Below are 27871 nucleotides of genomic sequence, written 5' to 3'. Positions count from 1 at the left end.
AAATCGTTTTCCAAATAGAATTGCCTAGTTATTGCCTTTAGGTTAAATGTCTCAAGTCTGTAGGAGAATCTGGCTCAGTGAAACAGAATAATAAATCTCAAGTGAAATGATAAGGTTTTCCTCCACTGAAGTCTATAACTTTTTTTATATTTGGCTATCATTTGTCCATAATATTATACTACCAATAGTTTCAGCACTTCCTCTGAGTAGAATTACTTTCATCTGATTTTTGTATTTATTAAATTTATGATAAGGAATGGGAGCAGTTATATATTATTAGGTTTCAGTTCTGAAGCAAAAGGTTCTTACTATACTCCTTGTAATTTTCAGTTCATTTGCTAATTAAATAGGTGTCAAATTTAGGAAAAAGGAAATAATATCCTCTGCTTCTAAATCTATTCAGAGCAAAAACATTTTACTATCTACTTGAATATTAAATCAAATACCTATATTGCTTATGCTTATCATAATTTCTGGACTTTGTGGAAATTACTTTATTCAGTGGTGTAAAATGTTTGTAGTTTTAGGCATTTATAAACCATGCACTGTGAAATTTCCTTTCATGACTTTTTCTAATAGCATCTAAAACCATGACTATGTTTTAAATACAATTATCATAAAGATATGTTTGTAAAGAAACCAACAATTGCACAGTCGAGACTCACTTCTAAAATGGGCAGTGATCCTTCCTGGAATCTGTTTATTAATTCATTAATTCCTTCCCCATTTGCATGTCTGTTCCTCACCCATTTTTTGAGTGTTTGTTAGGTGGTACAATCTGCCTTCCTGTCCCTGAGAAGACAGATACTATTTAGCATAGAGTTTGCCCTTCAAGAACCAATAATCTAATACAGAACTTATCATAAAAATTATAATTAAAAATAAATATACAAATAGATGTTCTCTCTTCTGTTAGATTGTGAGGTCTGTGAGGCAGAAAGCTCAACCTATTTTTTTACTTCTGTGAAAAGAGGAAGGTCTTTGTTCTGATCTTGACCTGGATTTGAACCTGGACTTTTCTGCTTACCAGCAGCATGATCATAAACAAATCTTTTAGCTTGCATTGCCTCAGCTTTTCCACGTTTAAAATGATGGTGGTGGTAGTGTGCACGGGGAAGTGTGGATAATAATTGTTACTTAGCAAGGTTATTTGTAAAAACAATGATACATATAAAGTGTTTGACACTCAATAGGCACATAACAATTGTTAAATGAATAAATACCATGGGAGTTGAGGGAAAGGATTTCTCCCAGCTTGGTTGAACAGAAAGGGCTCTAAAAGGAGCTACCTGATCTCAGATGATCTGGGAGTGGGCACACTTTTGAAACAGAAAATCATCTACTGTCCCATACCCCACTTTTAAATGCTTTTCTTTCTCTTGTTCAAGTGGACACACAGTTTCTATGTGTGCTGTAATGATCACGCTGTAATGTTTCCTTACACCTCTTCCAAAGGCAGCACACGTCATCAATGATCCAGGTTGTTAGGAAGGACTCTCCTGTAGTCTTCAATCTTGAGAATCGGGAGAAACCACAGACGACTCAAGAGAAACTGGATGGTGGGATGCCAGATGGTGGCAGGTGGCTATTTTCACGTAGCAGTCAGTGGCAAATGAAAGAGATGTGTGCAGATCATTCTCCCCAGGGGCCATTCATTTCTCCACAGCTGAAAGAGCAATGGATTGATCCAAAACAGGACCAAAAGTTCAAAAGGATTATGACAGATCCGTCAAGTGCTCCCAAGTTTATCTAGATAAAAACACGTAAGCACCCTCCAGTGTTGACAAAGGTCCCACATCTGCAAAGGCTGAAGGGGAGAATGAGAGCTGAGCTAAGAGCACTTACATTTCCTTAAATGTATGAAATGGATCCAAATTAAAATGAAGTGCCTTTTACGAGGGTCACAACTTTCTTACCTTCAACTAGGATTAAAAACTACTCTAGGCATTAATGCAAGTAAAGATATTTCCCGAGTTATAAACACCTAGTTTATGATTGTCCCATATATATAAATGATTGGCTGGACATCAGTTTCCCTCAAATCTCCTTGTACCCCTTTCACATTTTCCCCTCTCCGTCTTGGGCCAGTGGTGTCCTCTGATTGCCAATGCAACGTGGCATACTCCACGGCCAGTACCATTGTGCTTCCTTCGTCTTCCTTCTCTACAGCTCTGTTAATTCAAGTTCAGACGAACTTTTTCTCACACATCCTATTTGTCTTCCTTCCTTCTCCCCCTACTTCCAGTTCCTACCCAGTCAGGGTAGAAAACTTAGTATTAGCATGGAATGAAATAAGGGATAGAGGATTCCTACCTTTACAGAGTTAAAAATCTAAAATAGAAAATCAGGTGTTTCTACCTATGTCTATCTATGTATAAACTTATCATGAAATAAAACAAGGCGCAGTTACCTGATCCGACTCGAAAGAAGGTTACCCATTTGTTAAAATATCATGCAAGTCAGCTTCACAAATCGGTTTCTACTTTCATTTGTTTACTCCTCTTTCTCTTCCTTTTCTTCTTTCTCTTTTGTAAGATGCCATTTTATAAGCATTCTGCCTGTCTATGCTTTCACCTGATTGACGGTATACGGTGATGTTTATTTTTCAGTTACACACTGGCATGGGAAGAAACGCATGCACGCTGGGTGGGGAGGGACCTCTTTGTCTCTCCTTTGCCTTTTCCTTTTCCCTGAGAAATCAGATATCCGCAAGAAAGGGCTAAGATCACAGCACGTGTTAGCAAATGCGCAGAGTAGCCCGTAATCTCCCTCTCCTTCTGTGCCTCCATTTCCCAACGATCTAACGTATCAGGGAGTGGTTTTTCTGCAGTGCTGCCAGGATCAAAAGTCAGGCAAAGACGATTCGGGTTCCATTTCTATTATGAAATAATTATCTTATCTGCATGATAATACACACATATATTGCTGCTAAATTATCTGCAGCCTAAGCATCCATTCATGCCCCGGAGAAGACGATGAATGTGCCAGATGCTTACATTTGTGGTAAGATCACCAGGATGGGTGAACCAGGGCAGCGTGCCAACTGTTTGGGTGGCTATTTGTCAGGAGAACAAGTCATTCCTGCGCCTCCTGCTGCAACACCCCTGATATTGGTTTTAATGTGTTCCACTGGAAGAAGGCCAGAGCCCCACCCCAAAATTCAGGCATATGTTTCATCCTTTAGTGATAGTACATTTCCTACGTTACCCCTCTCCTCCCTGCAAGTCCCCCACTAAGCCATTTATGTCCCTGCTGCAGACGATCTGCGTGTCCCCCAGGCATGGCCTGATGCTTTGTTCTGAGGCTGGGGCTCCTGTTTTATACCTTGCATGTGGTCCTTGAAATAGTCACCATAATGTGTTTCGGGGCCTGGGTCAAGTCTTAGCCTAGAAACCAGATGATCTACTTTTCTTGAAAGCGACGTTATTCAACTCTTCCTGAGCTCTTTATGTCAAGGAAGCTTCTAAAATTAAATCCTCTAAAAGCGTGTGCCAGCAGACCAAGGTTTGAAATTGGTGTTTCAAGAGGAGAATGAGAGGAAATGCTCTGCTCCGACTTCCACTCCCCTCCCCACAGTGGGAGGAGCCCAGGGTTGCAGTGAGTGAGCCCAAGGCCACACTGGAGCCATCTGTGAGGATTTCGGTGGGGCCTGCTGGTCTGCAAGCCTCGTTATGTGTGAGCTGCTACGTTGCCATGCAGTGGGCAGGAAGGGGACTACGCTCCTCGGGTGGCTTTTGTGTTTTTGAGATAGACTGGGCTGGCTTGACTTGGGATCAGACCTCCCCTGCTGTCCTATTGTCTTAGCAAGTAGTACTGGGGCGGAGGAAGCCAAGGGGAGTGCTGATCTGAAGTTTTAAAGAAAGCCCCAGCGAGGTTTCCCCTGGACAGTACCGAGGCCAGCCTGTCTGCCTGCCATGGCTGTGAGGCAGCTGATAAAGGAAGCCGTGTGGTACGAGCTGTGGGAAGGAGAGAGCTTTATTTGTTCTGCATCCTGCAGTGTGATTATGTTAACCTGTCTGTGTGACCTTGACACACACAGTGGAATTGCCCACTTGTGTGATGTGACGAGGGCCAGGTAATTACTTTTATTTGCTAAAATGGGACTGATTCGGACAGGGACACCTGGCTACTTAGAGCATGTGTTTGTTTGTCTGCCAAGTTTGGCAATTAATTCAGGGTAAGAGGCCAGGTGTGGTGACATGTCAGTATCTTGGTCAGAATTCTGGAAATTTCTAGTTGCAACTTGTATCTATTTTCACAGCCATTTTGATCTGGAATGCATGCAAACTGTAAGGTTCAGCATGAAACCTCAGAAGGCTTAATCCAATTCTTTCTAAACTTGGTAAGATTTTTACTATAATGATAACTCTAACGAATTTGGGGGATACTTTTTGAATTCACTCATTTTATTTCTTTATTTTTTGGTGTTAGTCAACAAAATACACCAGTGTGGTTGCCTCGGACTTTCCTCTATATCTTGAAAGACTCCTTCTACCTAATTTTGCCAACTAACCCTGTTAGGCTAGTGATGTTTCCCAAATAATTTTTCAAAGCGTTAGATATCATTTGGTCAAAGAAGTTATATAAATGAATTTTAAATGGATTTCTAATGTTAAAAAACCATTATTCTATCATGTGTTCAGTACTGAAATGAATAGCGGCAAATCAAGTCAGCCCAGTTAGAGAATATTTATTTATGGATTTTCTGAAAGCAATGTTTGTAAAGGCTGAGAAAAAATTAGGGGGAAATAATTTATCTAAGATTAAAAACATGCAAAAGACCAAAGACTAAAATGTCTTTCTCTGAAAGACGTTTTTCGGGGAAAACTCAAAACATCTGGATTAGATTATACAATATAGGAATAGGAAGAAAAGTGGTCTTTGAGACATCAGTTTTTATACTTCTTGAATTTTATAATAGTACTGTCCCTATTCTTTAAACATCAAGCAAAGCCCTCTGTTTTTACTACTTATGCTTTATTCCATCGTTGGGTGAGGTCGGGGAGCCATGTCACAAATTATATTAAAGGAGCCACATGTGATTGCTTTCTTTACTTTTCATATCTCAATTCCCTGACCATTCAATTTAGTTCCTGAGGTGCTGACAGCTGGTAATATGTTAAACTACAATCCACTTTTTGGAAGTTATTGATATTTTCTAACTGAGGTTTAATGGTGTGACTTGGCTTAGGTGAAAATGTGCCAAGGTCTTGGGTCTCCTGTACCTCATTCAGATTTGTTATAGTTCCAGGAACATTCTGCCAGGAGCTAGATGCCATGCTGCTGCCTGGTCCTCCCAAGCCAAATGAATTCCAATTACATACTATTTCCAAAATGCTTCTGCACAGACCAACGGTGGGACCAAACAGTGATTCTTTTTGGGGAGTTACTTGTTTGAGTTACAAAGACTGTTGAGTCTAAGAGATATAAAATATCCACTTGGACTTATTTAATGAGTCTCTTTATCCCAGCATCAAACTGATAACTAGTGTAAATTCAATGAAGATAAAAATATCCAAGTAAGCCAACATAATTAATTCAACTTTATAATTAAATCATAGGTTCATTTAAAGAGATTTGTGCTGTCAACTTTTTCAAAAGTAGTTCCAAACTTTTTTTGGAATCTGCAGTTGCAAGGTCTACATGTATACACAGTTATTTTTCCCTTCATGCAAGCATAATTTAATTTGAGGCGTGGGATGGGATGTAGGATGGAAGGGTGTAACAATTGATGGACAGAGGAAAATGAGATCATCAGTCTCCATCCTCTTTGGATATGTATTTTTATTATTCCTCATTTGAATTGAGATGGTAGATACTTCAGCAAATATTAATTTATAGTAGTCAAAGTCACCAAAAGTTGAATTGCAAACGAACATAAACATCATGAAAGGTGAACTTAATTTAAGAACTCTAGGAAAAGGGTAATAGTAAGCACATTGATGAGAGAGCTGGAATGTTGAAGGTCAGATTTCCTTGGTCAGGGAAGTATAGAAAGTTCTAAAGGCCAATTCATTTGAGCCTGGTTCCAGGGAATCAGCTATGTCTCTTCTTCCCATCTGTGTCTTTTTGTTTCCTGGTCTGGGAGATTATCTTGAATTATCGGGGTGGGCTCTGAGTACCATCACATGTATCTTTGTAAAAAGAGGCAGAGGGAGGTTTGACACATAGAGAAGATGAAGTGAAGACTTCATCTTTGGAGGAAGTAGCCACAAGTCATGGAATGCCCAGGAATACCAGTACCCACCAGAAGCTAAAAGAGACAAGGAATGAATTGTCCCTCAGAATCTGATTTTGGACTTCTAGTTTCCAAAACTGTGAAAGAATACATTTCTGTTGTTTAAAACAAAACAAACACACAAAAATCCACCTGTGCAAGACTAATAGCTGCTTATATTTGAGAAAATAATCCTAATTTATTTTAGCAAAATGCCACTAGGGGAAAAAAAAGGTCATTAGATCTGGAACTAGATAATAGTGATGGTTGCACAATATTGTGAATGTACTAAATGTTACTAATGGTAAATTTTATGAGCATTTCACCACAAAAAAAGTCAATAGAAATAGAATGTTGATGCTGATTGATATTGTAGCTGTATGATTTCTAAAGAAGTAGAGGGAAACATGAGTGGCGGCAGGGGTGTAATATTCCAAAACCAGAGTAGTTTATTGTTGCCACTAAATATTGTCTATGAAAGTCCCAGGTAATTTGAATACTCTCCTTAATATAGTACTTTCTTAGCAATAAAGATTTAACATTTGTGGTGGTCGCTATTTATAACAAAGCAAAACAAAGATGGTTTACGGTCCATAATTTATAGTAATTTGTCATTTTGGGGAGATAACAAATAGCACAGCATATGTATAGTAACATTCATGAAGCAATTAAAAACCTTATTCCTTTGGGTAAAACAGTCATCAAGTAAGAGACAAAAGTTAAAGATAGTTTACATGCGGAAAGTTGGTAAACATAGATAGCAACAAAAATAATAAAGAAAGATTTAAAAACATATGAAAATTTCTGAGTTATAGTGTTTGGGATTCATTTATTTCCCTTGTGAATATAAAGGATATACTATAATCTACTTTATTCAACACATCAAAGCCATAATGAATGTGCTGAAACTCATAGGTTGCCTTCTTAAAAGAACATTTTTTTAATTAAATTAAAGATACATTCGTTGAGCAACTGTTGTTTGCAAAGCATTGTGCTGATTCTTGTGGGAGAATATGGAGATTAGTAAAGTATAGACTCTGTCCTCAAATAGCTGCAATATCATAAGCAGAAATGACTGATGCCCAAAGGACAGTACTCTAATAATAAACAGACTGATAAATGTTGAAAGTGAAAGTAGCCTGGAAGTTCACAAAAGAGAGGGAAAGAGAGCCAGCAAGAGTTAACTTTTGATTGTGAATGAGAAAGGATTCATAAAAGAGGTAGGGCTTGAAGAATAGATAAGAATTCATCAAATTGAGAAAGTATTTTAGGTGGCAGAACAGAAATGATAAGGCAAAGGTGCAGAATAGAACATGACTAGGTGTTGAGAAAATGTCTGTAATTTTAGATTGGCTGGGAGTAGCTTGTTTGTATGAGATCTATGGGCGTTAAGATTAGAAATGTAGATTTGTCTTAAGTGTCAGGACTAGGAATGCTGCATTTAATTAGGAAAACATTGGGAAAACACTGAACAGTTCTGACAAGGTAGTTAAATGATCCAAGTTGTGCTTCACTGACCGTGAGGACTGATCCGGTTTGTTTGGGAAGAGAGCTTCAGAAAGAAGCTGATAGAGTGCTCCATGAGAAGAGGAGTAGAAGAAATGAGAGTCTGGTCTAGGCTGATGGCAACAAGAAAAAGGGAAGAGAATAATCTACATGATCTGGGTATAGGTGAATTGAAGAAAGTTCTGGAGAGATGGCAACTTGAATATATCCAAGTTTCCCTTCAGTGCATACCTGTCTCCTGAGCTGATATTTGCTGAAGGCATCAGGCATTCTGGGCTGAAGAGTATCATGATGGCCCCACCTATGGCTTCTGTTAGAGAGGGTTGCTACAGAATTTGTCTCCTCTGAGCTTCACAAGAGTCTGAAGTTAGTGAGAAAACCCTTGGTGAGACCAATAAAATAAATTATATCTTGGTCTGTGGAGATGGACATGTTGATGGTGGTATTGTAAAAAGAAGAGAGAATTTCTGGTTTCCAATCTGGCATATAAGAAAATTGGAAATCATCACTCCCATCCTCACAGCAAGAAAAAGCTTAACAAACTGAAAATCAACAACTCTTATTAGATCCATGAGAGAATTAGGTCACGGGGAAAAATACTGGCCCCCAATTTAGAGAGACAGGTACAGCTATAGAAAATCACAGTTACTGGAGCAGAAACCCAGGAGCAGAAACCTCTTTGGGAATGAGTATTGTGTTTTTTTTACTCACGTACATCCCATTCAGTTCATAACAAAAAATCACAAGGTATACTAAAAGACAAAAAAACAAAAACAAAAACAAGAACACAGTTTAAAAAGACAAAGCAATCATCAGATTTTGACTCAGATTTAGCAGATGTTAAAATTATCAGACTGGAAATTTAAAACAACTAATATGCAAAGGACTCTCATTGGAAGAGTGGACAACACACAAGAACGGATGGATAATGTAAGCACAGAACTAGAAACTCTAAGGACCAAAAGGAAAGACTGGCAATAAAAAACACTACAACAGAAACAAAGAATGCCTTTAACAGGTCCGCCAATAGACTAGACATGGCCAAGGAAAAAAGTTAATGAGCTTAAAGAAATGTCAACAGAAACTTCCAAAACCATGCAAAGAGAAAAAAATAATAAAAAAGATGAAACAGAATATGTAATAAGTGTAGGATAATAACAAAAATTATGTAAAGTTTACATTATGAAAATACCAGGGCCAGGTGCAGTGGCTAACACTTGCAATCCCAGCGCTTTGGGAGGCTAAGGTAGAAAGAGTGCTTGAGCCCACGAGTTTGAGGTCAGCCTAGGCAACATAACAAGACCTCGTCTCTATAAAAAATTTTTAAAAATTAGCTGGGTACAATAGCATACGCCTGTAGTCCCAGCTACTGTGGAGGCTGAGGTGGAAAGATTGTCTGAGCCCAGGAGGTCGAGGCTGCATTGAGTTGTGATTGTGCCAAAGCACTCCAGACTGGGTGACAGAGTGAGACCTCGACTCAAAAAACAAATAAACAAACCAAAAACCCAGAAGGAGAAGAATGAGAAAAAGGACAAAAGACATATTTGAAAAAATAATGACTGAGAATTTCCTAAAATTAGTGATAGATGCCAAATCACAGATCTAGGAAGCTCAGAGAGCACCAATCAGGACAAATACCAAAAAACAAACAAACAAAATCAGATACATGAAAGAAGAGAATGGTTATTGTTGAGTAAAATATAGCGAAAGAAATGGACTATATAGATTTATGGGACCTGACACATAGACTGAAGGAATTCCAGAAGGGAAAAAAATAGAGATGGAGGGAAGACAATAATTGAGTGCATGACAGAAGAAAATTTTCCTGAGCTGAAAAACATATGAGTCCTCAGTTCAAGAGAATAAGATGGATGGAATAAAGATGTACATTTACTATATTTTGGTAAAGTTTCTGACCTGTAAGAATATAGAGAGCATCTTATGAGTATCCAGCTGGGAAGAACAAATTACTAAGAAAGAGAACACAGACTAGACTCAGGTTTTTTATATATCCCCCTTTGTTCTAGAAAATGGAGTAATAACTTGCTTAGGCTACTGAGAAGATAGGACTAAGACAAACAATTCAATACTCAGGCAAGATAACATTTATTCGACAGGATGAAAGATATTGGTGAATTTGCAAGGATTTAAGACTAATCACCCATTAGGAGGGCCACTTTGTCCTGATTTTCCTAGAACATTTTCCATTTGAGCATTAAAAATCAGATTTCCTGGAAGCCCCTTTATTTACCATATAATATATCTAACACAAAGGAAACCGACTTCAAGTGGAAAAACATGAAAGACTTTGAGGCAGGGGTTCTCAACCATGAGTCATTTTGTCTCCTTTTTCCTCTGAGAATTTGGCAGCATTTTTGGTTGTCACAATTGGAGAGGTGGGGGAGAGCTCTACTACTGATATCTAGTTGGCAAAGGCCAGAGACACTGCTAAATATCCTGTAATGCATAGGACAACCCCCACAACATTGAATTATTTTGCCCAAAAGGTTAATAGTGTCAGGGTTGAGAAACCCTGAGGTAGGAGATAAATGGAAAGTGTGGCAAACCACAGACCCTGCATATATATTTACATATATAAAATTTAAATGTAAGTGGATAATGAAATATCCACTTGGAATGTGTAATGTAAGAGTTTATGAAAGTTTCTTAAAATAGAAGAGACCAGCTGCAGAGAAATCCTGATGATCTAAAGACATGAAACTCTTCACAAAACCCGGTCATTGAGGTAGGGATATGAAGTTGAAGAAATAGGTGAGGCATTCATGTCTTTTAAAAGGTATCAGTTTATTGGGTTGGGAATGGAAGCAGTCAGAGTGCGAGATATCCTAGGGAAGAGAACTATATATATCTTGTTTTCATATAATAAAGAAAAAAATAGGTATGTTAATAACATGACAATGATTTGTCAAGAAGGGGAATTCATAGAATGGAAAAATGCATCAGAACTGCTGTATTTGCAAAAGATTGAAAAGGATTAAACAGCAATTTGACCAGACCTCTGAAAATAAGAGAAATGATGCAGTTGTTGAGAGGAGCCAGCCATCATTTTGCCAACCGTGGTTCTAAGATGGTTGAGTCATGTCACTTTATTTCTAAATACTATCCAGAGGCTAAAAATCTCTCACTTTTTAATAAATATTGTGGTTTAATTCAAGGTCCTTAATGAAATAACACAACAGCTATCACTTTCCTTTGCTCCTAAATCATGTAAGTAGGTCTACGGGGTAGTAGTTAATTGTTACTATTTGGGGTTGTAGTAATTGGTTACTATTTGTCACCTTCCCTAGACCTAAATCTTCATGAGGGTAGAAATAGTGTCTCTTTGATGTGATTCTATACCTCAAAAATCCAAAAGAATCTGTCAAAAAACTTCTTGCACTGATAAAGGACTTTGGCAAGGTCTCGGGGTACAAAATAAATGTGCAAAAGACATTCTTATACACCAACAATAAGCAGACTGAGAACCAAATAAAAAGCATAATCCCATTCACAATTGCCACACACAAAATATCTTGGCATCTTCCTAACCAGAAGACAGAAAGTCCTTTACAACAAGAACTACCAAACACTGCTCAAAGAAATCCAAGAAAACACAAACAAATGGAAAAATATTCCATACTCATGGATAGGAGGAATCAACATTGTTAAGATGTTTATCCTACCAAAGGCAATCTACAGATTCAACACAATACCCATTAAATTACCAACATCATTCTTCTCAGACCTGGAAATGACAATACAGAAATTCATATGGAAACATAAATGACCATGAGTAGTCAAAACAATCCTTAGCAAAAGAAACAAAGCAGGAGGTGGCACACTTGCAGACTTCAAACTTTACTATAAGGCTACAATAATCAAAACAGACTGGCATTGGTACAAAAACAGGCATACAGACCGATGGAACAGGATAGAAATTCCAGAAGCAAAACCTCAATTTCTCAACCAATTCATCTTTGACAAAGCCTCCAACAATAACCACTGGGGAGAGGAGAATCTATTCAGTAAATGGTGCTTGGAAAACTGTCTGATCACATAGCAAAAGATTGAAACAGGACCCCTGCCTATCACCATACACAAAAATTAACTCTAAATGTATCAAAGACCTAAAAACTTCAAACTATAAGAACCTTAGAAAATGCAGGAGACACCTTTATGAAAATTGGAACTGGCAACAAATTTCTGATCAAAACCTCAAGTGCCCATACCATAAGAGATAAGATAGACAAGTGGAACCTCATCAAACTGACAATCTTCTGCAAAGCAAAAGAAACCATCAAGAGAGCAGAGAGACAGCCCATAGACTGGGAAAAAAATATTTGCCAACTATATCTGACAAAGGTCTAACATCTAGGATCTACAAGGGACTCAAACGTGCTGAAAGGAAAAAACCAAACAGCCCCATTAAAAAGTGGGCAAAAGATATGAATAACACTTCTCAAAAGAAGATATAAGGGCAGCCAACAGCCACATGAAAAAGTGCTCAGCCTCATTATTCATCAGAGAAATGCAAATCAAGATCACACTGAGATACCACCCAACCCCAGTAAGAATGGCCGTCATTAATAAAACAAACAACAACATGTGCTGGCGAGGATTTGGAGAAAAAGGAACACTTCTACACTGCTGGTGGGAATGCAAACTAGTGCAACCTCTTTGGAAGACAGTGTGGCAATTTCTGAAAGAACTAGAAACTGACCTTCCATATGATCCAGCAATGCCCCTACTGGCAATATATCTGGAGGAGCTCAAATCATTCCACCAAAAAGATACCTGCATACGCATGTTGCTACAGTTCTATTCACAATACCAAAAACATGGAACCAACCATGCTGCCCATCAGAGCTGGACTAGATTTTTTTAAATGTGGTATATATATACAATGGAATATTATGCAGCCATAAAGAAGAACAAACATATGAACTTAGCAGCAACTTGGATGGATTTAGAGTTTAACATACTCAGTGATCTATCACAGAAACAAAAGACAGAGTACCATATGTTCTTACTCATAAGTGGACCTTGAACAATTATCATAATACTACAAGAAGGGGATTGGCAGTAGTGAGAAACTGCCAGGGGAGTGGGGGTGGGATTGGCAGTTGAGGAAAACTGCCAGGGGGGGAAGGGGCACACCTCATCAATAAGGGTACCTGCATAATGAACATTTGTATACCTAACCCTGCATTGTACCCCACATCTTCAAAATAAACAAAAGAAGGAAAAGAAAAAGAAAAAGAAATTGTGTCTCTTCTGGCTCATCCTTGCATTCCCAAAAACCTATCAATAAATATGATTAAACAAACAAATAAATAATAGCTTCTCAATCCATGCCAGTAGACTAGATATGATGAGAAAAAGGCCCTTAACAACTTTGTGAAAAGTTCAGGCGGTTGTACATTTTACCAAGATTTATGAAAAAGAAACAAAGGAGAATGTAAGAATAAAATGTATGGTGTTACAAGCCAGTGGAGGCTGACTTGAAAACTTGAAAAAAGAAACTCATTTGCATAACATAAAAGTTGTGAAAGAAACTTCCTCTCTAGACTAGGGTTGCCAGGTTTAGCAAATAAATATACAGGACACTTAGTTAAGTCTGAAATTTCAGATGAACAATGAGTAGCTTTTTACACAAATATGTCCCCAAATATTGCAAGGAACATACTTATACTAAAAGAATATTCATGGTTTATCTGAAATTTAAATTTAACTGGTGTCTTGTATTTTATCAGGCAACTCTACGTAGACCTAGACCATATGTAACAGCAATATTTTCTGTACAACTTAAGATTATTTTTTTCAAGTTACTTGTTTTAAGCTGACATTAAAAAAATATTATTCAGAGATAAAATCTATTAATTTTTTAGCGGCAAACACCTTCTAGAATTTGTAATTCCTGTGCCTTTTCAATTATATTTTGTTTTCTACCTAATTCTGTATTTTCTAAGGTAATTTGATTCTGCCTTCCACCGTTATGTTTTGGAATATAACTTTCAAGTTTGTCAAGGAGGTGTTGTAGTCATAACAGTAAAGACAAATTGTAATTGTGTGGTACTTTCCCTTCGGTGACCATCTAATGCTCACCACAGTGAAGCGGATAATATTATTCCCATCTCACGTGAGGTCAAAGGTTGTTGTGTGTTCATGGTAGTTGCTGTGCTAGTATGATGCTACTGAGGAGAAGTAGTGCCAGGCAGAGTGATAAACAGGACAGACCTTCCTGTGAACCCCAGGTATCTACCCAGAGGAAGCCAGGTCAGAGAGCCAGAAGCAAGTGAATGCAGGTGGGTTTTGCAGTTATTGCAAGGATGCTCTCTTCCACGTGAACACTGAAATATTTGACAATACACGTCGAAAGATGTTGAAATGGAATATTTGCCCAAGGCACTAATACCAAATACCAAAGTACACTGAGAAATAGTGACCCAATATAAAACTTTTTAAAGGAAATAACCAAGAAACAGTTGCTTAACTCTTGGGTCCCTCATCCAGGGGTTCCTCATCCAGATCATGCATGTAAAAGAGAGAGATCCAGAGGAAGTTTTGAACTTGAGTTCCTTGGTGAAAGTTATTGTGATTTGTTCATTCTATTCCTACCAAGAAGGAGAGGTGAAGGGTATCAGCCCTGAGGCTCAGGGTGAGGACCTTCTAGCAGTTACAGCCTGACCAAACGACTCCAGCCCGCCCAGGAATCAAGAGGGATAGGAGGTTGGGCCCATGAACTGCTCTGGGGAAGGACAAAAGAGAATGAGGTTAGGGTGGGGTAGGACATATGTGCTTTCTGGGGAGCAGATGTGGATTGCCCATGGGTGCCAATGGAATCCATGCACAGTGGACCACGGGGAAACCAGGGGCCAAGTGGGAGACACTGGGGTAAAATGCATGACCTATCAGATGAATGGCACTGTTGGGTTCTCACAGGGACCCCAAAAGGATGCACGAAGGAGTTGTGTCTAGAATTCACCATCTCCAGAGATCACAAAGCCCCCTTATGATCTTTCCCATCAAGCGAGATCCTTCTATTTCCCCTTTTTCTCCTTCCTTCTCATGCTCCAACTCAGAGGAGGATTGGAGGTGGTGGTGGTTGTGAGTGCAGAGAGGAGAAGCGGATCTTAAGTGGCATGCCTATGACGTGCTCCATGGGAGGAAATGAGGGAAACAGATCTCAGTGCTGAATGAAGATTGAAGGCATCCTACTTTTTTATTTGAGTCACATATGATGACTGTAGTCATTTCTATCACATAGAAATGACCAGCAAAGTCAAGACGACTGCTGGTGCTTTAATCCAGAGGTGGAAAGGGGAAGGGATCCCCGATAAGCTAATTGCAAAGGGACGATGGAAGAATTTTGAAATTTATCGAGTCTTGGTTACAGTTTAGAAATATGTAATATATATGCAAATTATTTAATGAGCTCTAAACCCGCCATTTGACTGACAAAATAGAAAAGCCTAAAATGCTTGAAGTTCCCTGTGACCCTTCCCAGTCCTTTCATTCTGCTTCCAGTTAAAGTAGCCTGATATTTGGCTTCTTTTTGTTGCCTTCCTTGTTTTTTTTTTTTTAGACACTCCTATTATATATGTTAGTATTCTATAATGTGTTTCGCTTTGCTTGACTTGAACTTTATTACATGGTATCAAGCTATATGTATTTTTCTATGGCTTGCTTATTTTACTTGATATTAAGCTACTAAAATCCAACCATGATGAAGCATGCAGCTATAATTTGTGTCTACTGCTGCACAGTGCTCTATTGTGTGAATACATAGCAATTATCAATTTCCCTGTTAATAGATACTTGAATTATTGACATTTGTCTGTTATGTACAACACTGTTTTACATTTTTTAAAAAAGGACTCATTTGCCAGGGTTTACTTAGGGCATATTCCATGAAGCAGGGCTGCTGGGTTTATGGTTTCACATTTTAATTTCTACCAAATCCTTTTCCAAAGTAGTTGAACCAATTTCTAACCCTCCCATCTCATCCCAGCCCAAGAATTTCCATTGCTGCACATTCCAGGTAGACCTTGGTATGGTCAAACTTTTGCAAATTTTGCCAATTTAGTGTCAAATATGATATCTCATTGTGGTTCTAACCCGCATTTTGATAATTACTAATGAGCCTATTTTTCATTGCTATAAATGAATCTGTTTCTAAAATGCAATCAAATTCAAATTACAGAAATCAGATGGAAAGGCAAGATCAATGGATCACTCTGTTTGTCTCTGCTTTTTAGTCCAACTCACAAGTGGTTTACTAAAATGTATGACAAATTCTTATGGAACAAAGTCAATCTATTTAGAGGTTGACCAAAAATGGCATGGCAAGTTCCAGGACATGCATAATCCCATGATATGGCTATCCTGTCTTTACCTATGAGCTGACCTATGGAGTACCCTTCTGACCACACACAAGCTAAAATCTCTACCTGGCTTGCTTGCTTGCCTATTTATTTATTTATTTGTTTATTCATTCTGTAGCTGAGTTAGTGGCTGAAAAGTAAAAAAAAAAAAAAAAATGATTTGATTATTGCTTCTTTAGTGTTCGACTTACAAGCAATGGGAACTCTAACTCAGAAAATAAAGTCCTTGGTGGCATCACTTTCAAAAGAAGTTATTAAGACTCTCCCAGAAAGCAGATTCCATGACTTCATTTACCATCTGATACTGGGTTGGTTCCTATGAGGAAGTTCTCCCTAATACCTCCTGCTGTTGTTCGAGCACTTCCCTCATTTTTGGATGATTCTCCAGTAGTCCTTAGAATCCTCTGGGCAGCACAGTTCTACTTTTTAGCATTCATTCTGACTTTTTCCCATAAAGAGATAGAGCACAGTTGAAAGGTCTTTCAGATAATATCATGTTCCAGTGTATAATGTGAGATTTAGAGAACTGACATGCCTTAAACACACATTTAAGAACTTTGAATGATGCAGTCTATGTATACAGTACTTTATAACATAGTCAGGTCCATCCTTCAGAATTCATGTTTACTTCCCTTTATTAATTATCCTGTCTATGCTATCTGTGTTAGGCTGAATAATGGCCCAAAAGGTTTTTGAGAATGTTATACCAGCAGAAACACTGCCTGCTTGGACTGAAAAGGACTGAGAGAGGACAGAATAAAAGAAGCCTGTTGGAATCCCAAAATTCTACAGAAAAGAAACAGGCTGATAAAACTGCTCAGCTGCAAACATGTGCTACCCTTAAAATAAAACAACAGGTGACTCTGAGGGCAGATCTGTGGGCCAAGAGCCTTAGAGAACCATTCTAAGGCCCTGAAATGTAATGGAGTTGGCCTGGTTGTATTTGGAAATGGATGGGAACTCATAACTCTTTTTCTATTTTAATTTTCACTCATTTTGAACAGTAATGTCTATTACTGTTGTCCTATGCCTGTCCTACCATGGGGGGGGAGGGTGTAGAACTTGTTTTTTAGATTCACAGATTGATACACAGAGAAGGAATCTTTCCAGATGAATTACATCATGGCCAAGCATATAACCTTCACCTACACCAGATCTAGATGATGGCCTCTAGAACTTTGGGCTGATGAGATGAATGAGATTTTGGACTGGCACCCATAGGGGGACCTTGGAATGGGGGAGAATGTATTTTACATGTGGGATGGGCATGAATGTTTGAGAGTCAGAGGTAGGCTGAATAATGACACCCCCTGAATACATTCACATCCAAATCCTGGAACCTGTGGCTGTTACCTCACATGGCAAAAGGGATTTTGCAGATGTGATTAAGTTAATAATCTTGCTATGGGGAGATAATCCTGGATTATTCAGGTGGGACCCAGGTAATTACAATGGTCCTTATAAGAGGGAAGTATGAGATGTCAGAAACAGGAGAAGCCATGTGAAGCAGAGATTAGAGTGATGTCACTGGGAACCAAGTAGTGTCAGCAATCTCTAGAAGGAAGAAGAGACAATGAATAGGTTTTCCCCCGGAGCTTTCAAAAATAACAGTCCTGTGACATCTTGATTTTAGCCCTAGATGACGCATTTTATTCTTCAGACTTCCAGAACCGTCAAGCAATGCATACGTGTCATTTTAAGCTACTAAGTTTGTGGGAATTTGTTAAAACAGTAATAGGAAATGAATACACTATCTGTCGAGTCAGGGTCCTGAAACACTTGTGTACATTCAAGAATACTAGCTAGAGCAACTGTATGAAAATGAATGAGGGAATAGATTTTTCTTTCCTTACTGGACTATTTCAGTGTAACTAGTGAATTTTCTTCCCCTCCCCCCCAAAAGTCCTTAGACCAACTGCAAAGAAGAATCTGAGTTATTTAAAGCCCTTCATAAAACAAGTGTTCTTCAATTTTGCAGGTATTTCCTGGAGTATAATACTAGAGCTCTTACTAAATATCTAAACTAACTCCACTAAATATCTTCTCTCTCTAGATGATCGAAGGCCTTTTAGGAAAGAAACTAACAATGACACGTAAACTTATCTTTGTCAAAATGGCAGGAAGATCACATTATTAATATTCTTATGAAATCTGATAGGGAAAAGTGTCATGGTTAAAACCTGTGAGGCGTGTCTTTGATGGGGTTGGTTACTTAGAACAAGTTTGGGCAGATCTGGCAAGACACAAAATGTCTGAGCTTTCCATTTCAGGGAGTTCAGAAAGTTTTTAGACTGTGGTCTTCATCCTCATGCTTACTTTCTTCTTTTGATTATTCAGAGGTGCCAAGCATACAACAGTTAACTCATTTACAATTAATGTGTGGATGTGGATTCTTTAATTGGAAAAGAATTGTTAATGATTTCCATTTGAAAATTACATCTAGACATCGTAGTATCTACGTTGGAGAGGCAACTAACTTATGAGCTGCCTTTTCCTCCACTTAGCACTTGAGCTTTTAAAATTAATTACCAGTTTGCATTTATAGTACTTGTATTGGTCCGGAAACCAGACATGTTGATTATACATGTCATGGACAATCTGAAGCCAATCAAGGACAGTGGGGAGGCCTGCATATAAGCAACAGCAGGACACTGTTTCCACACTCAGTGCTAGAGGGCTAAGAGGAAGAAGTGGTGTATTAATAGGAAGAGGTGGTGTATTATTTCCCTATGCTGCTGTAACAAGTTATCATTAATTTAGTGACTGAAGACAACTCAAATTTGTTGTCTTATAGTTCTAAAGATCAAAAGGACAAAACGGGTCTTCCTGGGCTAAAATCAGGATATCTGCAAGGGTTCCTTCCTTTCTGGAGGCTCTAGCAGAAAATCTGTTTTCTTTCCTCTTCTAGCTTTAAGAGGTTGCCTTAGCTCATGGCCCCTTCTCCATCTTCAAGGCCAGGATTCACCTGTTAAGTCTTTTTCACATCACATCACATCACGTCACATCACATCACATCACCTCACATCACTCTGAAATGGACTCTTTGGCCTCCTCTTTCACATTTAAGGACCCTTGTGGTTACCTGAATAAACCAGGATAATTTCTCTATTTTGAGGTCAGCCCACTAGCAACCTTAGTTAGGTCTGCAACCTTAATTCCCCTTTGCCATGTATCGTAACTGTCACAGTTTTCAGGGATTAGGGCTTGAGCATCTTTGGGAGGCCATTATTCTGCTTTCCAACTCATATTGCTGGGACCAGAAACCAGGGTGACACAGTGGGAGCTGGGCCACAGTGGGAATTATGGCCATGGTTGAAGAGGTACGCGGACAAGACACATTCCAGACAGTGTGAGGGAAAGAAATACCTTGGCTCCTCACAGCAAAGTGGGAAGGGCTCACTAGGCAAACATCTGGTTCTAAATCATCTCTCTCCTTTTCTTTCCTTTTTTTTTCATGTGGATTCTCGAAAATCTTGTGTTGGGTGCTCGGGAATATATTTTTCTTCTGTTTATACCTTCCTGTATATGTGACAACTATATACAACTTTATGAAGTGTACCAATGAAGTAGAAAAAAGACTGACCCTGTTGAAATTGGCATAGCGAGATACAGATTTGTAAATCTGTCCCCTCTACTTTGTGATAGCTTGAATTGTTTGTGTGGAAAAACTCATGTGATCAGAGCCATTCTCCGTGAACACTTTTCATAACAAGAAATAATATGACAACTTGTAAGTCAGCTTCTATAGCTATAGCATTCTTCCCAGGCACAGGGAAAATTTGAGGGAGGGGATCCAAAAACTGTGTGGTTCATTCAAGTTTTCTTCAAACACAGGAAAACGATAGCTTATTATAATGTGCTCACTAAAAAAAAGGTAATTTTTCTGTCATTCTGGAGAAATTTACAGCAAATGGGATTCAGAGGATTACCGCATGAAGGAAATGTCAATGTTAAATCTATCGACGGTCCCTTTAGGACTGCATGTCATAAATTAAAAGCAAGCACTGGTGAGAAGACTTGGTGAAGGAGAAAATAGTGAGGCGCTAAGCTGATCTTCGTTTACCTTTCTTTCTGGAACACACACGCTTGGCTGCTTTTTCTCGGGTCCCCTCCCCCCTGCAAAGAAATCATGGCATTGATGCACTGCGGTTCTGCTCTCTTTGGCTTCCTTAGCAATGCTGTTTCAGCAACTCCTGCAATGCCAGCATCAGGTGTCACAACTACTAGGGTGACTGGGTTAATGGCCGTGCTGTTTTCCCTGGAGAAGCAGGGACAGACAGGCCAGCCTTTGTCTCTGCCAGAAGAGGTCTGAATTTAAAACTTCATCTCAGACAATATGCCTGGGAGGCCTGGGGTTTTTGGTTATTTGGCTGTGGCTGATTCTCTGCTCCACCACCAGCTCTGTGAGCAGGAACAGAAGCCAGGAGCTCACTGTACACAGCCAGCTGCTTGTTTGAGGGGAGGAAAATGCAGCTCTCTTTTCTTGACTTCTTTCTGAATCCAAGTTTCATTCGAGTCCTCGAAGTCAGATCTGTAAATGGATTCTTTTCCGTTGGGATTTCCTGTGGCCCTGAGAGCCTCTGCTCTGAGATACCCGGGCTTGGAAAGCAGAAGAGAGGGTGTGGAAAATTGTACTTTCATCTCTCTTTTTCCTCTTGGTCATTCCTCCCACCACCATGGTTCTGATTCAAGGATGCAGGGCATTTATACTATGCTCATGTCTACTGTCTTCTTGATGTTACCTTATTGATGGTGACAAAGACTATAACTAGTATTATCTGAGCTCCATAAAGTGCTAAGTGCTTTGTAACAGTGCATCAGTGTATCCTCAAAAAAGTTGTGAGGCTGTTAATATTATCTTCTCCCCCTTATACATGAGTAATCTGAGCCTCAAGAGGTTGAGTAACTATTGTGGGCTGAATTGTGTCCCCTCTGCCCCCACCAAATTTATGTGTTGTAGCTCTAACACTCGCTACTTCAGAATGTGACTGTATCAAGAGACAAGGTCTTTAAAGAGGTAATTAAGGTAAAATGAGATCATATGGGTGGGCCGTAATCCAATATGGCTGGTGTCCTTATAAAAGGAAAAGATTAGGACCCAGACTGAAGGGAAGACTTCTTGAGAGCACAGGGAGAAGGCAGCTGTCTACACACAAAGAGAGAGGCCTCAGAGAAATCAACTTTGCCGACACCTTGGTCTTGGACTTGTAGCTTTCAAACTGTAAGGAATAATAACTTTCTGTCGTTTAAACCACCCTATCTGTGGTACTTTGTGATGGCAGCCCTAGCAAATGAACACAATGACTTTTCCAAGGCTGCACATGGGAACCATGCCTGTGGAAGCCACATTTTCAATGTAAATTCCGTAATTGTTCTGTAACATGTTTTCAGGAGTATATTTAGGTGTTAGTTAATATCTTGAAAGGGCATGTTTTAAATACTGGGTACATCTTTATCTCCTTTCACATTCATAACATGTGTACTGCCACATTTTGAAAGAAGTCATTGTGAGAACTAACTTTGAACCACCCTGGTGTCTCTAGTTATCTCTAGGTGAGTTGTAAAATTTTCAAAACAAAACTTACTCAATTTTTTTCTTTAATGAAAGAAAAACAAAACAACTATACAAAACAGCTTTGGGTTTTTAGGGGCAGAAGGCAGGTTTCAGGAAATCAAACAAGCAACAAGGTTTGGAAATCCCCCATGAGTGGGGCTTTCTGAGAAGGGCCAAGAGAAGGGGCCATCAGTCTCTCAGCGGAGTGGAGAATTTCTTTATTCCCCAAAGACTGAGACCTTGGGCGAAGGGCGAGGGCAGAAAAGTCTGCACAGGTGGGGTCTGAGAGGCCCGGGGCAGGCTGCGGGCTGTGGGCTGCGGGCTGCGGGCTACGTTCCATGGAAGCCAGACCGATTGTGAGGGTGTGGGCAGACCTCCTTGGCTATCCTCTGGGTGAGCTAGGCAACCTACTGGTTCATCCTGATCTACTGGTTGAGAATGCTGGCCCTGGAGGATCTTACACAACTGAGTTCTGAGTTCTCTAGAAGACTGAAGTTAATGGCAATCGGAGATTCGCTTTTTCTGGGTTCTCTGGCTTATGGTGGAGCTTCACATAAACAAATTAATGCAGACAGCAGCAGAGATCAGCACGTTTGGTGTTTCAAGGTGCACCCAGCTTTTTATTTTTAGTGCCTTGAGAAATTTATTCCATTACCCAGATATCCTTTTTGGTAGTCTATAAAAAGCAACATCAGTCCTGTTTCCTGATTTCAGCTGTAGTCACAGTTCACAGATTTTCTGAATTTTTACTGGGTAGAGTTAGCTACTTCATTGGTTTCTTTCTAAAAACTACCTGGGAATGAAACAAGAAGAGTAAACAACAGTTTTTTTATTGTATCCATGCGATTTCAATAAAATCGAGGAAAATAAAGCGAGGAAAGTAAAAGCGAGGAAAAATAAAGGATTCAATGTCTGACGGAGGCAAGGAAATGCGATCATGCTGCTGGCAAGTCTGATTGGCTGTGACCTTGAGTATAATCAATAGGCCGCTTCCCCTCACATCAGGCAGAACTGAATTTCACGTACTGTTTTTTTTTTTCCCCCTGCAAAGGCACTTACCTAATAATATTAAAATTTTAATTGATTATGCTCGATGTTCTGAAAATTAAAGCAGCCCAACTCAAAACTCCCTCAACCTGGTCGCCCTCCAGCCGCCATTGAATGTGGATGCGCCAGTTATAAATAAATGCTGCCACCTACAGGAGAGAGTGGGAATGGCACGCCATCTCTTCGGCCTTCTGTTTTTCTCAAACTCAACGTTTTACTGTTTCTTTCCTGCCTCCCCCCCCCCCCCCCGCTTTTACCACACGATTCAAAAGACCGGTCTCTGTATTTGTTTGGATTTCTTGATTTTGTTTTAGAATACAAAAATAAAACCCAAACCCTATACTCTGTAGGAAAAAAGAAGTTATTCTTTAAAGTGAATCTCTTGCTGCTCTAAGACCCATTTGTAGGAAATGGGACATAAATAAAACAAACAAAGGAGAAGGCTTGAGAAAATAATTCATTAGACACAGTAATGTAGACACGTTACACTATTTTTTTTTTTTTTAAGTTGGAGTCTCACTCCGTTGCCCAGGCTGGAGGGCAGTGGCATACTCAACGGCCATCCCAGCATTGACCTGCTGGCTCCGGGAATTCTTCTGCCTCAGCCTTCCAAGTAGCTGGAACCACAGGCACACGCTACCACACCCGGCTAGTTTTTGTGATTTATTGTAGAGACGAGGTCTCGCCAAATTTCCCCGGGCTGGTCTCGAATCCGCGGACTCCCAAAGTGCTGGGATGACCTGCTGAGCCACCGAGCCTGGCCAGCATGTCACACTTTTAAAAAAGTTTTTTTTCCTCTCATATCAGAATGTGAGTCAGTAATGTTCTCACTCTAAAATGTTACTTGACACAACTTAAGCCACGCCTCTACTTGAGTTTAGAAAGTGGACGGTGGCCACCCCACTCCATCTTGGGTTAGTGCAATTAGAAAGCGTGCCCTTCTATTGGATTAAAATGTGTTCACATGCTGGGTGTCGAGCCTGCATCTGTGTTTTGGAATGATGCAGAGAATGTGGATTCCCTCTCTCACAGAACGGCACTTCACATTTCTGGAGATGGCCATCACAGCTCCCAGGATTTTGCCCTTTAGACAGAAGAGCTCCTGCTTCCTCTGTCTTGTTCATAGACTTGATTCCTAACCCCTCAAGCACCTGCCACCTACTTCTCCGGATGTGACAGTTCATTGCTGGTCCTCTCCTCCAGCACTGCAGTGTTGTTCCTCTGTGTCAGTAGCAGACCTGAGTGGACCCTGCAGGATTCTGTGAACCCTGTATTCTATCCTCTCACCTCAGACATCAATTTGACTAGCCCAAAGAGCACTTTACACAGTTGAAGTGCTCTGAGACCACTATTGAAAACACACATATGGTCATTTGGGAGAAGTGTGGCGAGCGTGATTATATTTGTTGAGCTCTCACAGTACTGAGCCTGTTCGCCCCCAGAAACTAGCAAAGGCAGCAAGGGTCATGATTTCACGCCTGAGAGTTTCTAGTATGTGTTACTTGTGCATTTCTATAGGGTGGCGTGAGCACAGACTATTTTCTGGTGGAAGAAGAGAGAATTCTCGACTTCACAGACCATAGCACACATGAAGTTGTGAAGGAAACTGCATCTGTCTTTGGGATTTGAGTCTCTCTTACTTTGAAAAGCCTCATCTTCACTCTTGAATTCAAGGTCATTTGTTCTCTCTTCTCTGTTAAGCCTGTGCTAGGTGGAGGGTGGGAAATGCTATCATTTAGGTTGGCGTGAACTTCATTTGCAGGCTAAAACTCTACCACCCTGAGCAGTATTTATGTTTTAAGTCTTCTCTATAATTCGAACAGTGTTTGTCTTCTATGAAAGGCACTTCTAGTATCCATGATCATGTGGGAGAATGGTTTGGAGGTAGTGGATTTTGTTGATGTCCCTGAAAGTTCTTCCAAAAAGTCACAATGTGTTAGGTGAGAATCACCCTCATACTTTATATAAGCCCTGGGTTGGGAAAATACCCACCACCTTAGGGTGATAATAGAACTAATAAGTTTACCCACCGTGATTATGAGGGCTCTGCTCATGAAACAACTGAGTTTAGTGGAACCACGTGATCAGGTTAAAATTCCCCTTCAAGGGAAAATGGTATATATTTGAATACTATCTCTATGCTATATCTGAATTCTGGTTGTTGTGGTATTGGGTGTTAACTCAGACCAACATTTCTGCTAGAGCTTCTAATTATGCATAATAACCATCACACTTTGTTCTTATGTATCACTTTCATCCAAAGCTCAAAGTGCTCTTCAAGGATTATTAACTCATTAATCCTTGCAACACTCCTGGAAGGCAGATTGGAGGCAAGGTGATTAACCCATTTTCCAGACAGAGACACAGAGGCACAGAGGATTTCAGCAACTTCCCTAAGGTTGCATGAGTCAGAGTTGAGTAGAAAACACAGCCTGCTCACGTTCCATCCCAGTCTGCTTCCCTGAGCTTTTCCTCCTAGACACAGTCACATTGGGGTCTTGGGAATTATCTCTACCCGTTTTTTGAATATCGGTGTGGCACAATATACTGAGCATTTTGCCAAAAATGAAGCCCCAAATATTTTTTCTTGACATATAAAACGTCTGCTTTTTAAGGGAAAAAAGATGTGTACATTAATCACAAAAACAAAATGAAATAATTACTTAGAACCCCCAAAGTCTTCAACATCTTCTAATACATACCCTTAAACTTTTCTTGCATAGAATCAGGACATTCCATTTGGCCAAGCAGAAATGAAACTTGAACTTCACAAGGGTTAGGATTCAGTTTGAAACTGAGAAGTGCTAACATCTGTCTTTTAAGTTTGACAACCTTTTCTCCTTGGTTTCACTTGAATGCAGGCTAGTTTCACATGGACTTCATTGTTGCTTTAGTGGAGTTAAGAGGAGGGGGCCGTGGTGTGATGTGGGTGGGCATCAGAAAGGAGAGTAATGTTCACAGAGCCACTGAATGTGGGGTCAAAGGGCTCCAGAGGGGGGCTGGAAAGACAGAGTAGCAAATTTAATGGGAAGTCACGAGTCTTCTTGGGCCTTCGTCTTTATTTCTGATTCATTTATGTATTCACACAACATTTTTTGAGCATTTATTATATGCCAGTCACTGGCTAGGTACAAGCAATTCTAAGTTGAATGAGACACAATATTCATCTTTCAGAAGTCTGCAATCATGGAACAAATATAAGCAAGCAAACAGATAATTGTATAAAGTAATGAATGATTGTAGAGGTATTTACAAAGTGTAGTTAGGTCAAATGTGCTTGAATGGCTCAGAGAAATCTTCCCAAAATTATATCTTGAAGACTACATAGAGGGTCAGTCTGAAGGATGAGAAACAATTTGTTGATGGAGTCTCTGGGACTAAACATTCAAGTGTTATCTATTTGCTGAAAGATATTAGGATTGACATCATCATTTACAGGAGAAACAAGCATTTTCTGAATTACTAATATATACAGGCTATTGTCCTGGGCTACTAGAGATGCAGAAACCCATCAGAAATAATTCTGTTCTCAGAATCATAAAATTATGATGTTTGGAGAAACAAAATATACTTAAAAAGACAAACAGCAATACAATGTGATGTATAGTTACTGCCACTTCAGAACTCAGGCATTAAGCACAATAGAAATCCAAAGGAAAGAGGGTGATAGATTAGAATGCTGGAATTAGGGATATTTATGCAATATGGGAGATGTCATTTTCCATCTCCTTTTTCACCCTTAAAGGGTATTAATCCCATTGAATCTTACTACATACTCATGGATGGCTGAAGATGAATCTATTTTATACATGACCGAAGGGTCCTTTCTCAGATGTTTTCCTAGAATAACAGAATTTAACTGAGAAGATAGACTTCTGAATATTTTAATTAGGCAGGAAACCTGCATAATCACTATAACAATGGCTACCAATGACAATCATCATGGCTCTCATTGCATTATGAGGCATTGACACTATCAGCTGTTAACCATTATTTTACTAATCACTATTTTACAGCATAGACAAAAAAAAAAAAAAAACACAACAAATATAGCCAGGGACTGGTCTAAATTAGTGACTAAATTTCAGAACTAGAAATTACATGAGAACTTCAAATAATGTCCTAGCATTTTCATTTTTTGCTACTCTGAAGTTTCTGTGTCCTCTCTACAAGAGCTTTGGAGGAAAACACCTTTCTTTTTTTTTTTTCTTTTTTTTATTTTAAAGATGTGGGGTACAATACAGGGTTAGGTATGCAAGTGTCCATTATGCAGGTACCCTTGTTGATGAGGTGTGCCCCCTCTTCCCCAGGCAGATTCCCACTACTGTCAATCCTGCTTCCCCACCCAAACACACCTTTCAAGTTATACTTTCTTAAACTTTTTTCTCAAAACAGCTTAATTGAGATATAATACATATAACATGCAGTTCATCTCTTTGTGTATAATCAATGGATTTTAGTATATTCACAGATTTGTGCATCTGCCACCAAAATGAATTTTAGAATATTTTTATCACCTCAGAGGGAAACATCATACCCCTGAACCATCAATTCCCCACATACCATTCTCATCTAATACCTTACTCCCCAATCTTAGGGAACCACTAATCTATTTTCTATTTGCCTATTCTGGACATTTCATATAGATAGATGATTCTTTTGACTGGCTTCTTTCATTGAATATGTTTTCAAGGTTGACCAATGTTGTAGCATGTATCAGTACTTCATTCTTTTAATGTTGAATAACATACCATTGTACTCATTACTGCATTTTATTTATCCCCATTTATCAATTGATAAACATGTGAATTGTTTTTTTTTTTTTTTGGCTGTTGTAAATAATGCTACCATGAACATTTGTGTGCAAGTATTTTTGTGCACAAATGTTTTATTTCTCTTTGATACCTAAGTAGAATTGCTAGATTAGATGGTAATATGACCATGTATTTAAGTATATGTTTAAACATTTGTGGAACTGAAAGACTCTTTCTTTCTTTTTTTCTTTCTTTCTTTCCTTTCTTTCTTTCTTTCTTTCTTTCTTTCTTTCTTTCTTTCTTTCCTTCCTTCCTTCCTTCCTTCTCTCTCTCTCTCTTTCTTTCTCTCTCTCTCTCTCTTCCTTCCTTCCTTCCTTCCTTCCCTCCCTCCCTCCCTCCCTCCCTCCCT

This window comes from Carlito syrichta, unplaced genomic scaffold (assembly GCF_000164805.1).
Source record: "Carlito syrichta isolate Samal-C Ts95f unplaced genomic scaffold, Tarsius_syrichta-2.0.1 Scaffold308996, whole genome shotgun sequence".
Lineage (NCBI taxonomy): Eukaryota > Metazoa > Chordata > Mammalia > Primates > Tarsiidae > Carlito > Carlito syrichta.
This window is presented reverse-complemented; position numbering follows the sequence as displayed.